This window comes from Coptis chinensis, chromosome 7, assembly GCF_015680905.1.
Source record: "Coptis chinensis isolate HL-2020 chromosome 7, ASM1568090v1, whole genome shotgun sequence".
Taxonomy (NCBI): domain Eukaryota; kingdom Viridiplantae; phylum Streptophyta; class Magnoliopsida; order Ranunculales; family Ranunculaceae; genus Coptis; species Coptis chinensis.
The window spans coordinates 7,208,951-7,225,855 of record NC_141462.1 but is presented as its reverse complement, the minus strand read 5'-3'; positions in this window follow the sequence as shown (position 1 = coordinate 7,225,855).

Below are 16,905 nucleotides of genomic sequence, written 5' to 3'. Positions count from 1 at the left end.
ATTCAATATTGCATTAATAGATTTAGTTGTTTTAAATTGATAATTAGTATTCATAATTTTAGTTCTAGATTAGTTTGAATTTCAGTTGTAATCCATTTTGAATCTTAGACTATTGATAAATTAGATTAAGAAAGTTAATTAGTTATTCAATAATGACTTGTTTTGATTGTTCTTGTTTTAGAAATGATAGTATAATGATTCAAGGCTAAAACCTCCATTAGAAGGGTTTGAAGAAGTCTTGACGAAAACTTGATTGTTGTTAGCGTAGAATAGTTCATAATATTCTATTCTATTTTAGAAAGTAATTAGTTCACCATGAGAATGGGTTTGATTGTTTCACATGCTAGTTGCTAGTTGGTAGAGATTACCATGAACAATTAGGGATTAGAAACACCCAATTGTTATGCGAAAGCATTACAATTCGGATTACGACAATTCCTCGCTAGTTGATTAAGTCGAATTAAGGTGGAATCAAATCCCCCTAATTCATTATCATATAGTCAATTTAGTATTTTCATATTTTGAATTGTCGCATCTTGATTAGTATAATTTCCATCGTTACTCTCATCGACTTTGATAGAACTGATAATCTTAGTTAACGTGAATTCTAAAGAACTAGGAGTGGAACGAATTCTCTACTCCAACTTATTGCAATAGCATCGAGAGTAGAAAACTTTGATAACATAGGCCGAAATTAGTTTTAGTTTTACTTGCGTTTGAGTTTCGTAGCTTATGCGTAGGTAAAACTATCTTTTTACTTTTATTAAATGGCGCCGCTGCCATCTTAGTTATGATTAGAATTATTTTCATTAGTATTGTTAGTCTTCCCAAAATCCCATTAAACCCACCCACCCTTGTTTGGTTCTAACAGTGATTGTTTGGTTCAGAAACTAAAAAAATTTCCAAGAAAAAGCCTGAGCACGCACTTTGCCCATCTAAGGCAAAGTTCGAAGCTCCCCTACCGACACGCTGGAACTCGAAGTTACACAAGGAGCTCGACCTGCGCCCTATCTAGGCTACTTGTGAGCGCGACCCACGCCCTCTTCTGAATAGCCCGATTTTCACCGGTTATTACAAACTTCTATTTATTCAAGTTATTCAGTGTTTCTAATTTGTTAAAAACACTGAGCTCGCGTAAACAAGACGCTATTCACAAGCGAAGCAAGGAGGCATTCAGGTATTTCTTTCTTCTACTCTTCGCATCTCCTGTTAGAAGATTTATTCTAGCATATCAGGGTTGTTTTGACTGTTGTCGTGTTTATTTAATATTGGACTTAGCCTTGCATGAGATTAAGGTCAGGTAGAGAAAAAATGATTAATGTAATCTATCGTGAACGTCAACACACAAACCTATCTTGTATACCACACACTACACCTGAAATAATGGCTGAAGAAAGAGAGTCTCCTCTTTTTGACTTTTACAAAGCCTTGAACGATAGCCCAAAATCTTGCATCGTTCTTGCAGACCCAGTGGGGGATTTCCGAATCCCCCCAAATATATTTAATTTGTTACCCGTTTTTCATGGGTTAGACCATGAAAAACCTTATCAACATATGTGTAAGATTGAACAAGTCCTTACCACATTCCATCATCTTACGGTTGGTGCAAAACAAATTAAATTGAGGGTGTTTCCTTTCACCTTAGCCGACAAGGCGGCGTCTTGGTTAACTGCCCAAGCGCCTAATTCTGTGGACTCATGGGCCAAACTTGTTCAACTATTTATGGAAATTTTTTACCCACCACTGAAGACAGATGAAATGCTTTCCAAGATTCATTTTTTTCGACAGGATCCTCATGAATCCTTTTCAGAGGCTTGGAATCGTTTCACTGACATGCTTATAGAGTGTCCACATCACAATCTTGCAAAAGACATGTTAGTTCGTGCCTTTTTCAAGTGACTTTTACACCACCATAAAGAGGTCCTAGATATAATGAATGGGGGTAGTTTCCTCAGTAAAGGAGCCTCAGAGGCTTATAAGTTTTTAGAAGATCAAACAAAGCATAATAATAACTGGTGGGGTAGTGACGATATCCCCCGCTCCGCTAGTTCTTCTTCAACAATTAAGGTTGCCGGTATATTTGAGATTAAACCCGATCCTAAGCTTAAAACTTTAATCGAATCTCTCACTAGAAAGGTAGAAGCTATTTCTGTTCAACAAAAGTCTGTCCCCGTTATGAATGTCAACTCTAATCCATGTAATTTCTGTTTGAGTCCTGAGCATCCTGACTCCTATTGTCCTCTCGCCTACGAGCAGCAAACATCACAAACAGATAATGTTTGCTCCATTAATAGCTATCCTATTTCTAACGCCCCTTGGAGACAACATCCCAACTTCAGTTGGAGAAATAATTAACAAGTTACACCTCCAGGGTATAATAATCAAAATGTTAGGCCAGCAAACAATTACAACTAAGCTCCACCACGACAAGGACAAGGACAAGGGAATTATAATAATTATAACAATAATAATTATAATCCACCCATTAATAATCAACGTGACATAGTTCCTGTCACATAACCTGTAACAAACACTCATCCACAACCGGATCATTTCGACGCTTTTATGCAAACCCAACAACAAATTTTACAGTCCATCCAACTTTCCTTACAGCAGTTAGCCTCAGAGAAAGTACAACCCAAAGGTGTGTTTCCAGGTCAAGCGATACCTAATCCTAAAACAACAAACACAGCCTTTGAGGTAAACACTAATACTAGTAATGAAAATGGAAATGTAGGTGAGCTAAAGGCCATCACTACTCTCCGTTCTAGTAGAGTGGTTGATAACGCCGTAACTATGCTTGTAGTTACCCTACCAGTAGTCCCTACACCAGAGATTTAACTAGATACTGAAGTAATAACTGAAGATCTTATCCCAGTAGAGGTATCAGTTAAACCACAACCTAAGAAACAAAAAGCTAAGGTTAAACATCATGTTGATCCATATGCTAAATATAGAGAGAAACCACCGTTTTCCCAAAGATTAGCCATGTTAACCAAGGATACGAATTTCGATGAGATTAGGAAAGTTTTCAAAAATCTAACGATAAACCTACCCTTTCTTGAAGCGATTAAAAAGTTACCTCACCATGCTAAGTTTCTTAAAGAGTTGTGCACTACTAGGCGTAAAACAAATATTCCAAAAGACGTCTTTTTAACTGAACAGTTTTCAACTTTAATCGAACATAATGGAATCATTAAGTACAAGGACTTTGATCGTCCTACGGTACAATGCACCTTAGGCGATTCCCACACGACGACCGCGCTATTAGACCTGGGGGCGAGTGTTAACTTACTCCTTTATTATCTATATAAACAAATAGGTCTACAAGAGATGCAACCTACTAAAATGACGTTGCAATTAGCTGATCGGTCTATTAAGTATCCTAAGGGTGCTGTTGAAAATGTGCTTGTTAAGGTTCAGGATTTATACTATCCGGCTGATTTCATTATCCTCAACACAGAAGTCGCTAACGACTCTGCAGTTCCTATCATTTTAGGGCGTTCTTTCTTGGCTACTGCCAGCACGCTCATAAATTGCCGCGATGGTTCGATGTCCATGTCTTTTGGCCATCTTTCTGTTGAGGTCAATGTTTTTAAAACGGCGAAACAGTTCCCAGATACGACTTCGGATGGAGAGGTTAGCATGATTGAGAGCTTAGCTTAAGATTATTTCAAAACCACGTTTCCTGATAATCAGATGCACAAATTCCTTTCTTTTGGAAGTTCCAACTTCAATGAGAACTCCCTGGAAGTTGAGGAAGATTTCTTTTGACTCTTTTACAACTTTTCCTTGCCACTTTGCGAGTCCCTCCTTGTCAACATCCATTCATCTCTTGACGCTATGACGGAAGATGAATTTTTCACCCTCTATCCCAGTGATTCTTTTGACCCACCTATTGAGGAATGTCTTGCATATCTCAAAGTTTCTGATGATCTAGACCTGAGAGCTCTAGCTGAGCCCCATTCATCCACCCCACATCATCCTGTCACTCATTCATCTTCCATCACCAATTTTCCCCACCTTCCATCTTTTCAAAGGAACCTTGAGTTTGCACTTGACCCTCTTGTTTCTCCTGTGCTTCATAATTTTATAAATTCTCCTAATACGGAAATAATTTCCAAGGAAAAAGCACTTGACACCTTCATTTTCAGAATTGAGACAGTTCCTACCTACACCGTGAATGAGTTTTATGCTAAACCCATATTCCCATTTTTTCCATTCTTTCCTTCTAAAACTTATACATATCCAACATATCTTCCACAAACATCCATTTTCTCACGATCATTCACTTGAACACCTTTTTGTTCAAAGATGAAGAAGAAGGTGTATGCTTGGTTACGTTCTAAGTCTATCAGATTTCGCTTTCATTTTACTAAGTTGCGTCATAGAAAATCTTGGTTCTTGTTTCTATTTGGGGGTGCATTCTATGTTAATTATTTATGGCAAGATCCACAACTATTTCAGTTGTTGATATATGGTAAACTGCATGTTCATTATATACATATGTTAGAGATGAAGTCTCGGGAATCTGACTTTAAAAGACCCACATTTAAAACAAATTTTCTAAACTCTGTTCTATAAAATTTGTTTGAGGGTGGGGTGTTGGTCTTTCCATCCTAAACTCTGTTATATAAATTTGTTGTTTTGATGTTGTTTTTATTGTTTTTAGTAGATTGGATGTTAAGTTGTTAAATTCAGTAGTTAAATTTGAATTCTGTAGTTAATTGTTATTTGAATTTCTATTTTAATTTAACTTGGGTTTTGTCTAAGCATGCGATAATTTTTGCGTAAATCCCACATTCCCGAATTGTTTGGGGGTGGTATTATTATTTTTAGCATTGCTTTTATCTGATCCACTATTTTAGAAGTAATTTTGCAATGAGTTGGTTGAGAATGTTGCCAATATTGGTGTGGCTAGGATTAGATATTGTGGTAGGATGAAATTTCAATGAGTTAGGAAGTTGTTATTCTAAATTCAATCTAAAAGATATTAGGTTTGTTTTGGAATAATGAATCTGGGTTGTTTCCGTTTTAGGTTTTGGAGATATTTTGTTTCCGGCAATTGCCTTAAAATTTTTGGGCAACTTGTTAATTTGTTTTAGAAACTAAAACCCTATATATACTTGATTCATTCTACACTCACAACCCACATCTCACGTCATCTCTTGAACCTCCTCTGAATTTTTCCTTTTGTTTTTCACTTCATCTTGCTTTCGAGCACCGCGGGGAGCTTAGCGCCATATATAGGCTACTTCGAAGCTAGGCCCCCGCCGACACGCCTGGAACTTGAGATAGAAAGGAGCGACCCGCGCCTATCAAAGGCCATTTCGGAGCGCACCCCGCGCCTTGACCTTCGCAGCCACTATAATTTTCTAATTTTTTGTGAGTTTTCCAGGGTTGTTTGCAGCTCTTCTAGAAAGTGTTTATTGTGATGACATCTCCTACAATCATACTGGAGCAGTCTTTTGAAGATTTGTTCCAAAGCGACACCTATGGTGCTTGGTTTCGCGAGGTGATTATACACGTAGGCTAGGAACCGCTAATGGTAAGACCTGATGAACATTATTCTCTGGCACTTACATCTTATTTTTATGATAATTGTAAGTTTTTTGATAGACCGGATGTGTTCTCCATCACCGGAGAACAAGTGTTCTCCATCACCATTGAGGATGAACCAATGGAAATTACCAGGTTCTTGCTAGCCTTTGTTCTTGGACTTGCTATGCCTGCTGAAATACAAGACCCATGGGGCTATTAGGTAGATAATATGTATATCTACACCTATGAGTTTTTGCATGAGGCTTATGGGGTAGGAATTTTCTGTATCGAGGACCAAGGGGAATATAACGTCGCCCTTGGTAGCCTGTCCATGAGCGTGGGTACTGTTATGTTTTGGATCATGCTAAACATATTAGGGGAATGACATTTTTCTTCTGTGAATAACGTCACTTGCAACGTCTTCCTCGCTTTAGCCACGGGACGTATGCTTTATGACCTTCCCCGAACCCTAGTTTCTAGTTTAGCGCGAGCACATAGCATGAGGCATAAGTACCTTCTTGGCTTCTTATGCCTATTTTAGTTTGCCGTATTATGTTATGTTTCTTCCCTATTTTTTGTACCCATTTTACGGATTGGGTTGGGACCCACCAATTTTATTATTCGATCTTTCCGTGCAATAACTTGGCAAGGGTGGAGGATACAACCTTATCAGGTTGTACCTTACACCCCATCCAACCAAGTGGCGCTTAACAGGTTAGCGATTGTAGATGATAAATGGCGTGAAGCCTGGCAAGTTATCACAGCGTGGCAGGATGCGAAGGAACCTTATTTCTTTATAGAAGAGGTTGACAACGTTTAAACGCTAGAGATAAGGTAAGTTTTTATTTCAGTTAGTGTTTGTTTATGTCCCAAACATTTTACTTCTTGTAACCCCATAACGGGTGGAGCTCATATAGAGTTGTGTCTATTTTATTTTTCTATATTAGTATGTTTTAACCTTGTTTTGTAGATGTTCCAAAATTTCACGCGTTTCTATGGTATTTTTCTATCTTTTTTATTTCAATACTTTAAGGACAAAACATGCTTCTTGTTTGGGGGTGACATAGAAATACGCGTAATTTAAGGCGTCTGTTAGGATATAGATATGTATAATATGCATTTATTTTCTAGTAAAAAAAAAAAATTCAAAAATATAAATAAAAAGTTTATTATACTTAGGAATATTGGTATTATTTTCTCTATGATTTTAATAATCTAGAAGTCTCACATTAGCTTTTGCATTAGAATAATTTTTAGAAACTTAGGTTAATATGTAGGTAATAATCTTTGCTTCTTTCTATAAATATATTACATGAGTATCTATGATTGTTTGGCAGTAAGTTTCTGAAATCTAGGCTAGAGTACTTATTCTAGAAATCCTATGAGAATATAGCCTAAAGCCTTATATGAGTGAAATATTTGAGAAATGACACAAGGGATAAGTAAATTCCGGATAGAGAAATCACACGTACACTTGCTTGATCACTATATCATTTCTTAAGCAAGAATTTAGGCCCTCTTTGGATCGATATAGCAAGAACTTCAAACCTTATGAATTATTTTTCTGCTAGCTGCCCCTCTGAGCCTTTCATAACCCGCAATGTCACACCCCGAATTTTGACAGAATTCGGAAAAACAATATTTGTTCTCGACTCTTCGATTTTCGAGGTGTGATGCACTCTCAACTCCCAAAAACCCATAAACAGTTTAAATATGTGGATAATTAAAAACCAATAAGAATTTCACATTTAAACAAAAGTCATCTTCATTACAAAAATTCACAACTAAGATTAGGTTACAACTCTCCTTTCAATAACTCTTTAATTAAAATTACAAATGAAAATACAAAAACATTGTCTAGACTGAAAATCTATATCACCTCATGGGAAAACAAAACATATCCTGAAATGCAACGCTAACGCAAACCATAAGCAGCAACCAACCTTCTTCAACACTAAACCTGTCAAGACTTATCAACTATATTCATTTAATGAACACACCCAATAAGCAAACATGCAAATCGGGTCAACATTATAAACAATGCTGGTGTGAGTAGCCCTAAAATACAAATCATACTAATACATATATATACCCAATAAATAAGGCAGTTAGTTCCTCCACTGAGGCGCCTTAACTTCCAACGACTAATACAACATCCTTAAGTACCATAATTAAGGCAGGTAGTTCTTCCACTGAGGCGCCTTAGCTTCCAATAATAAAAACAAGGGTTAGATAGACTTACCCCGATTTTCAAAAATATTAGTGATACCCCTCCATTTGTAAGATCCAACGGTAAGATTTCTTCATCCTAAAAAAAAAAAAATCATCTTGTAGGCATTGGATCTTGCAATGGGGAGGGGGTATCACTAATATTTTTGAAAATGGGGTACGGGGTGTAAGTCTAACTAACCCTAAAACAATCATATCGATATGTACATACCACATATAAGACAGTTAGTTCCTCCACTGAGACGCCTTAACTTCCCACTAACCACACAACAAACCATGCGCATAATAAAAAGGCATTTAGTTCCTCTACCGAGGTTTTAGGTTCTAACTAAACTAATAACCACCAAATATATTCTATACTTACCGCATTTCATGCTCAATTACAGAGTGGGTCGCTCGCGCACAAGTAATTAGTTTGACCCACCCTTCACGAAAACCATATACAATCATATATTTAAAGATATATCATTAACCAACATATTACCATAATTATATTATTTAAGGCTTTCTTTGCGTGTCCCTAAAATCACATCGTATCTATGTCTTACCTAGTTTCCCTGGCTACCACAATCGCTACCCAATGCCGAACATGTACATCCACATGCCTCCTCTCACACAATGAACCACTCCGTGCGCAGCTACCCTAAGCGGGATATCGCATACCAGGTAACCCTCACACGAAAGCCATTATGTGAGTACTGCCACTATTCGATATAAAATATCGCGCGTCTCGTTCAAATTTTGCGAATGGAATAATCAAACCACCATTCGGCTACGCCAGAAGGGCCATTCAGCTTCACTGAAACACCATAAGGGCCAATCACATTACTTACGCCAGAAAGGCCATTCAGATTCACTGAAACGCCCGAAGGGCAAATCATATCACATACGCCCATCACTAGGCCCACATATCCCAAATCCAATCCAGCGAATTTTAAATAAATAATTAAATTAATTAATTAATAAATAAATACGTATTTTAAATGCGGGCGTTATAGCTATACACATCTCAAAAGAATCTCGTCCCGAGATTCGGAAGTAAATTTATACGAACAAATAACATTGGTTATTAAGTTAGAACCTACACAAGAATGTACAGAGATTAAACTTAAACAAGATAACGTTGATTTTAATTATTTTAAATAATTCCAGAATATATGTCCTCATGCCATTACAAAATCTATTATAGTTTAACTGTCTATATTAAAACAAATTATTACTGTCACTTAAACGCAAGATCATTTCTTTTTAGCATGTAGTTTCTTGACACGTAGCAAACTCTACGAAAATTAATATTCTACTTAACTACTCAATAATATGGAGTAAGTTTATCCCTGCATAAAACATTATGGAGTCTTTTATTATCATGCACCAAAGAAAAATTAGTACCCTGATACACTTAAAATAAAAATCACTCATGTCATTGATACTACAATAAAACTTTATATTTACTTTAGTCATGCTATCAGAAATTCTTTTATTTTCTTATTTTATTGTATCTACAAATATTATTTACTTGCATTGTTAAACAAATTATTAAGGAACTCTAACTCAACTTCATGCAACTATGATTCATTAACACGAGAGGAAGATAAACAATCAAATATATAATAATCTCATTTCAGCAAAACAAAAATGAATCATATATAGCTATAGAAATCGGAAATATTAAATTTATAACGACTATCAAATCCTAATTCAGGAATGCAACTGGATCAAATATAACACGTATTCAAAAAATAATTTTTCACATTTATCTATCAAAACCATATAGACTGAAACAAAACACTTAAGAATAAATACTCGACGTTCATTGCTATTATTATTATTACTAATTATTTTAAACGGTGAAAAGATTCAAAAATTAATCTCCATATACAATGACAATTAAAATAAGACTTGCTGCTGTATAACACGAATTTTTAAAATTTTTAAAATAATACAAACCCACTTCTAATATATCACCCACAATAAGTTATATTCTCAATATAATATTTATGAATAATAAATCAAGGCATATGTTTTAAGAATACTCGAATATACAAAAATCAATGTGAAACGAATGTAACAATAATAATTCATCATGTCATAATTTATAGGCACGAAACACACTTATAAAACAAAATAAAAATCTGTTTGTTGTTGAAATAAGATCCACATTATATTAAGACATCCTTTACAAAACTTCCAATATGGTTTATGACCACCGATTACCACAACTATTTTAATTAATCATTAATAACGTGACCTTAGAAAAACAATTGTACACATGTCATGTTGGCCGAACAATATTATCATCATATACACACGGTAATAGTTCATATATATACAATAATATAAGAAAGCATGTATACGCAAGTATACACATCTCAAAAGGAATACACGTATATTTTATTTATTTTTCTTTCTATATCTAACTAATCACATCTAACAAATTAATCTCTTATACTTTAAAATATTATTCATCCATTAAAGTGTACGAGTGAGGCGAGGTAGTTCCTCCAACACCGAGGCAATTAGTTCCTTACTTAGTACGTCACAAAGTCATCAGTTAATGCAGCTCATTCAATATAGATAAAATATCTTCTTGTTTCTTAAATAATAACATAACACTCAAATACAAAGTTCACAGACATGTTGTCGTACTTAATCCATACTCCATGTGAGAATGAACACTAACAATAAAACAACATTATAACATCACACATCATTTTGATCAAATCCGTTAATAAGTAACATCCTACAAAGGTAACTACTCCTCGTATGATAAGGAAAAATAAAATTTCATTTTATATCCACTCCACAAGTAACTAATATAAATATACACATTACACATACAATCAAATCAAGAAAAATATTGACTAGCTTTATTTATGTATCTCTTTTCTTTTCTTTGTAAAAATAAAACGACTAGCGAAAATAGTTTTGAAAATAATACTTCCTAAACACTACCCATAAACCACGATCCGAGAATCACTTAGACTCACCTAAGTCTAAGATAACTAAATGCTCTGATACCAAACTGTCACACCCCGAATTTCGACAGAATTCGGAAAAAATAATATTTGTTCTCGACTCTTTGATTTTCGAGGTGTGATGCACTCTCAACTCCCAAAAACCCATAAACAGTTTAAATATGCGGATAATTAAAAACCAATAAGAATTTCACATTTAAACAAAGTCCTCTTTATTACAAAAATTCACAACTAAGATTAGGTTACAACTCTCCTTTCAATAACTCTTTAATTAAAATTACAAATGAAAATAAAAAAACATTGTCTAGACTGAAAATCTATATCAACTCAAGGGAAAACAAAACATATCCTGAAATGCAACGTTAACACAAACCACAAGCAGCAACCAACCTTCTTCAACACTAAACCTGTCAAGACTTATCAACTATGTTCATTTAATGAACACACCCGATAAGCAAACATGCAAATCGGGTCAGCATTATAAACAATGCTGGTGTGAGTAGCCCTAAAATACAAATCATACTAATACATATATATACCCAATAAATAAGGCAGTTAGTTCCTCCACCGAGGCGCCTTAACTTCCAACGATTAATATAACATCCTTAAGTGCCATAATTAAAGCAGGTAGTTCCTCCACTGAGGCGCCTTAGCTTCCAATAATAAAAACAATCATATTGATATGTACATACCACATGTAAAGGAATTAGTTTCTCCACTGAGGCGCCTTAACTTCCCACTAACCACACAACAAACCATGCACATAATAAAAAGGTATTTAGTTCCTCCACCGAGGCGCCTTAGGTACTAACTAAACTAATAACCAACCAAACATATTCTATACTTACCGCATTTCATGCTCAATTACAGAGTGGGGCACAAATAATTAGTTTGACCCACTGTAATGCCCGTATTTAAAATACATATTTATTTATTTATTAATTAATTAATTAATTAGTTTAAAATTCTTTAGACTGGATTTGGGATATGTGGGCCTGATTTCTGGGCCCGAGTCTGTGTTGGGCTTAGGTTTCAAACCCAAGTATATATTCATATTTTTCTAGAGAATAGGGTTGGGAGATAAAAAAAAAAAAATGGAGGCGGAGATAAAAGCTCGTTGGCTAGAGTGTTGGAGCGCAACGATTCAGACTAGGAGGGATTCGTCGAGTTGTTAATAAAGGTGAGTAGTTTAATTAGTTTTCTATTTCATGAAACATGTTAATTATTCTGTTATTAATATTCGTCCAGTTATTGTTAAAACTTGTTAAAACTATCGTTATTAAAACTGATTAAACTCTATTGAAACTCGGAAATTGGATTTGAACTGTTGAAGCTCGAAAGAGCGTCAATGGCGACTAAAGCCCAAAGAAAATATCGTTCAGTAAATGGGTTGAACTGGTATATAGTTTGATGTCGGGGTTTAGGGATGAACGTTGGGTTGTGTTGGTACATTAATAGGGAGCTGTTCAAGCTCGGAGAACTCGTTAATGGAGGCGACAGCCCCATTAGAAATCGGTTCTGTATGTTTATTATGAACTATTATGTTGTTGGGTTGGTAGACGCGGTTGAATTGTTAAACTGATTACTGTTATATATGGTTTGTTGCTCTTACATTATTAAAATTATTGAACTGTCGAAGCTTTAAGGACGCGACAATGGCGGCGCGAGCCCAAGAATCGTCCTGTCTGTTTTTGTTTGAACTCTTTGCTGTGGTTTGAACTTGTAGTGTTGTGGTATGATTGAAGAGTGTTGGGTTGTTATTGTAAAGGGTTGGGTATGTGAATGGAGGTTTGGTTGGGTTACGGCTTCTTCGAAGCTATTAATGGGGCGAAAGTGTGTAATGCTGATATCGCGGGTGGTGGTGTTGGTAGATTAATTGAACTGTTATATTTGTGTTAGGTGTTGGTTAATTAACGGTTGGTGGTCGTGGGTGGTGGATGGTGGCTGGAAGTGGTGGAGGAGAGAGCTGCTAGAGGAGGAAGACGACCTGTCTTGGGTCAGTTGGGCTTGGGCCTTAGCTAGTTTAAGTTGTTGGGCCGAGCTCTATTTTGTTTCTTTGGGCCCGATTCTATTTGGGTTGGTTGGGCCAATTCTATTTTGTTTCTTTGGGCCCGGTTTTAGTTGTTTGGTTGGGCCAGTTCTATTTTGTTCTTGGGTCCGACCACTTTAGTTTTTTTTTTTTTCGAACCAATTAAAGTTTTGGGCCAGTTTCAAGTTTGTTTTGGGGCCGGGTTCTAAGGTTTGGGTTTGGGCTCAGCTAGTTGGGTCCGAACCATTTCTTTAGTCATGAGCCCATGAGCCATGCACCTTTGCCCTTAGCCATGAACCAGGGCTATGACCCTGAACCAGTTGAACTTGGAAACGACAGTTTGACTTTGTCAATGACAGGTTGACTTTGACATTGACCGTTGACCATTGACTGTGGAAATGTTGGCTTTTTTCAGATTTTCACACATTTAAGAATATGGACAAATGTAGCAATAAAATATTGTCAAAAATTGTATAACTTTGTTTGTCATTATCTAATTCAGATTTAACGTGAGTAGTGTGTAAAGAATATAAGTACTGACACGTAACAAAAGGGAAATTCTTATAAGACTTAGATATATACGTTTTTACGAGAATTAAACTACACGTGGACTCAGATTCATGGACTTTAGTATTGGGCTTTGATGGTGACTTGAGTTCACCTAAATATATTGAATGAATACATATCATGATTGATTATTATTATGAGTTGCTACTTAAATGAATTATAGTATTTATGAAGGCTTGAGTTATTCCATATGGTGTAGTGCAACATATAATTGCCACGTGAAATAATAAGTTTCGAGATTTGATATAAAGATATTTGGATATCGTGTAATGAATAGTATTGGCACGTGATAATGTGGATTGTATTATAACGAGAAACGTTGAGCTTCAGTACAATTAAGTATACTGGCATGAGATAGAATAAGAATTATTCTGAAATATAAATGTATGACACTTGAATAAATTACGTAACGAAAATCCTAGAACCTAGCTACCACAACTCATGTGATTTGGCCCTTGTGATGGGCGTATGTGATATGATTGGCCCTTCGGGCGTTTCAGTGAATCTGAATGGCCCTTCTAGTGTAAGTAATGTGATTGGCCCTTCTGGCGTAGCCGAATGGTGGCTTGATTATTCCGTTCGCAAAATTAGAACGAGATGCGCGATATTTTATGCCGAATAATGGCAGTACTCACATAATGGCTTTCGTGTGAGGGTTACCCGTGTCGCGCATCCCGCCGAGGTAGTTACGCATGGAGTGGTTCATTATGTGAGGGAGGCATGTGGATGTACATGTTCGTTGGGAAGCGATTATGGTAGCCATGAAAACTAGGAAAGACATAGATACGACGTGATTTTAGGGACACGCAAAGAAAGCCTTAATTAATATAATTATGGTAATATGTTGGTTAAAGATATATCTTTAGATAGATAATTGTATATAGTTTTGCAGAAAGGTGGATCAAACTAATTACTTGTGCAGAGATGACCCACTTTGTAATTGAGCATGAAATGTGGTAAGTATAGAATATGCTTGGCTGGTTATTAGTTTAGTTAGAACCTAAGGCGCCTCGTGGAGGAACTAAATGCCTTTTTATTATGCGTATGATTTGTTGTGTGGTTAGTGGGAAGTTAAGGCGCCTCAGTGGAGGAACTACCTGCCTTACTTATTGTAGTTAAGAATGTCGTATTAGTTGTTGGAAGTTAAGGTGCCTCGGCGTAGGAACTAACTGCCTTATGGATCGTGTATGTATATGCATAAGTATCTTATATTTTTAGAGCTACTCACACCAAAGCATTTTTATAATGTCAACCCGATTTGCATGTTTGCTTTATCGGTGTGTTCATTAAATGAACGTAGTTGATAAGTCTTGACAGGTTTAGTGTTGAAGAAGGTTGGTTGCTGCTTGTGGTTTGCGTTAGCGTCGTATTTCAAGATAGGTTTTGTTTTCCCTTGAGGTGATATAGATTTTCAATTGAGACTATGTTATTTGTATTTTCATTTGTAATTTTAAATAAAGAGTTATTGAAAAGAGATTTGTAACCTAATCTTATTGGTGAATTTTTGTAATGAAGAAGACTTTTGTTTAATTTGAAATTTTTATTGGTTTTTTTATTATCCGCATATTTAAACTGTTTATGGGTTTTTGGAAGTTGAGAGTGCATCACACCTCGAAAATCGAAGAGTCGGGAACAAATATTGTTTTCCGAATTCTGTCGAAATTCGGGGTGTGACACCCACCCTTCTGCAAAACCATATACAACCATATATTTAAAGATATATCATTAACCAACATATTACCATAATTATATTATTTAAGGCTTTCTTTGCATGTCCCTAAAATCACGTCGTATCTATGTCTTACCTAGTTTCCTTGGCTACCACAATCGCTACCCAACGCTGAACATGTACATCCACATGCCTCCCCTCACATACTGAACCACTCCGTGCGTAGTTACCCTAAGCGAGATATTGCATACCAGGTAACCCTCACACGAAAGCCATTATGTGAGTACTGCCACTATTCGACATAAAATATCGCGCGTCTCGTTCAAATTTTGCGAACGGAATAATCAAGCCACCATTCGGCTACGCCAGAAGGGCCATTCATCTTCACTGAAACGCCATAAGAGCTAATCACATTACTTACGCCAGAAGGGCCATTCATATTCACTGAAACGCCCGAAGGGCCAATCATATCACATACGCCCATCACTAGGGTCACATCACATGAGTTGTGGTAGCTAGGTTTTAGGATTTTCGTTACGTAATTTATTCAGGTGTCATACCTTAGTATCTCATAACCATTTCACTCTATCACGTGCCAAATAAATTATTGCACTAAACCACCATATTTGGAAAATCTCAATAATAATTCTTCTTCTATCTCATGCCTGTTCCGGCCCCCACAAATGTGGCCCAATATAAGCCCAATTCAATACAAGCCCATGCTCAGAGCCCAACTATAAACAAGCCTACGCTCAGAGTCCAACTATAAACAAGCCCACGCTCAGAGCCCATGCTAAGAGCTTAACTATAAACAAGCCCACGCTCAGAGCCCAACTATAAACAAGCCCACGCTCAGAGCCCAACTATAAACAAGCCCACGCTCAGAGCCCAACTATAAACAAGCCCACACTCAGAGCCCATGCTCAGAGCTTAACTATAAACAAGCCCACGCTCAGAGCCCAACTATAGGCAAGCCCACGCTCAGAGCCCATGCTCAGAGCTTATCTATGAAAAAGCCCATGCTCAAAGCCTACATTCCACGAACTGACAGTTCTCCCGCCAGTTCTCCAACTTCATTCCACGAGTTGACAGATGTCCCGACAGTTCTCCAACTTCAATCCACGAACTGACAGTTCTCCCGCCAGTTCTCCAACTTCATCCTACGGGCTGACAGTTCTCCCGCCAGTTCTCCAACTTCATCCCACGAACTGACAGTTCTCCCGCCAGTTCTCCAACTTCATCCCACGAGCTGACAGTTCTCCCGCCAGTTCTCCAACTTCATCCCACGAGCTGACAGATGTCCCGCCAGTTCTCCAACTTCATCCCACGAGCTGACCGATGTCCCGCCAGTTCTCCAACTTCATTCCACGAGCTACAGTTGTCCCGCCAGTTCTCCAACTTCATTCCACGAGCTACAGTTGTCCCGCCAGTTCTCCAACTTCATCCCATCGAAATGACAAATGTCCCCGGCCAAATTCCAACTTCATCCCATGATTGGACAGTTCTCCCGCCAGTTCTCCAACTTCATCCCACGATTGGAATATTGGAGAACGAGGAAGTAACTATCACCAATGCTACCTATAAAATCCAACCTTCGTCATTTTTCCAGAACTACGCAATCGAGACTTGATCCCAAGCAATATCTTTGGGTACGTAGGCAACTTCAAAACCGAAGTCCAATCTCATCTTTCCCCAATCACCATCTCCTTCACCATCTCCAAAAATCATTACTCACAACCCTCAACCCGTGTTTTGGCAAATCTTCTTTGAAACATATTTGGCCCGTCGTGGGGATACTCTCAACCACAAAAAGTTGCGTCAATAGCTTCACAAAGAACAAACAACAAGTGGAAGGCTCTCCTTTGCCGCTCAAGTTCAACACTTAACTTCGCGAA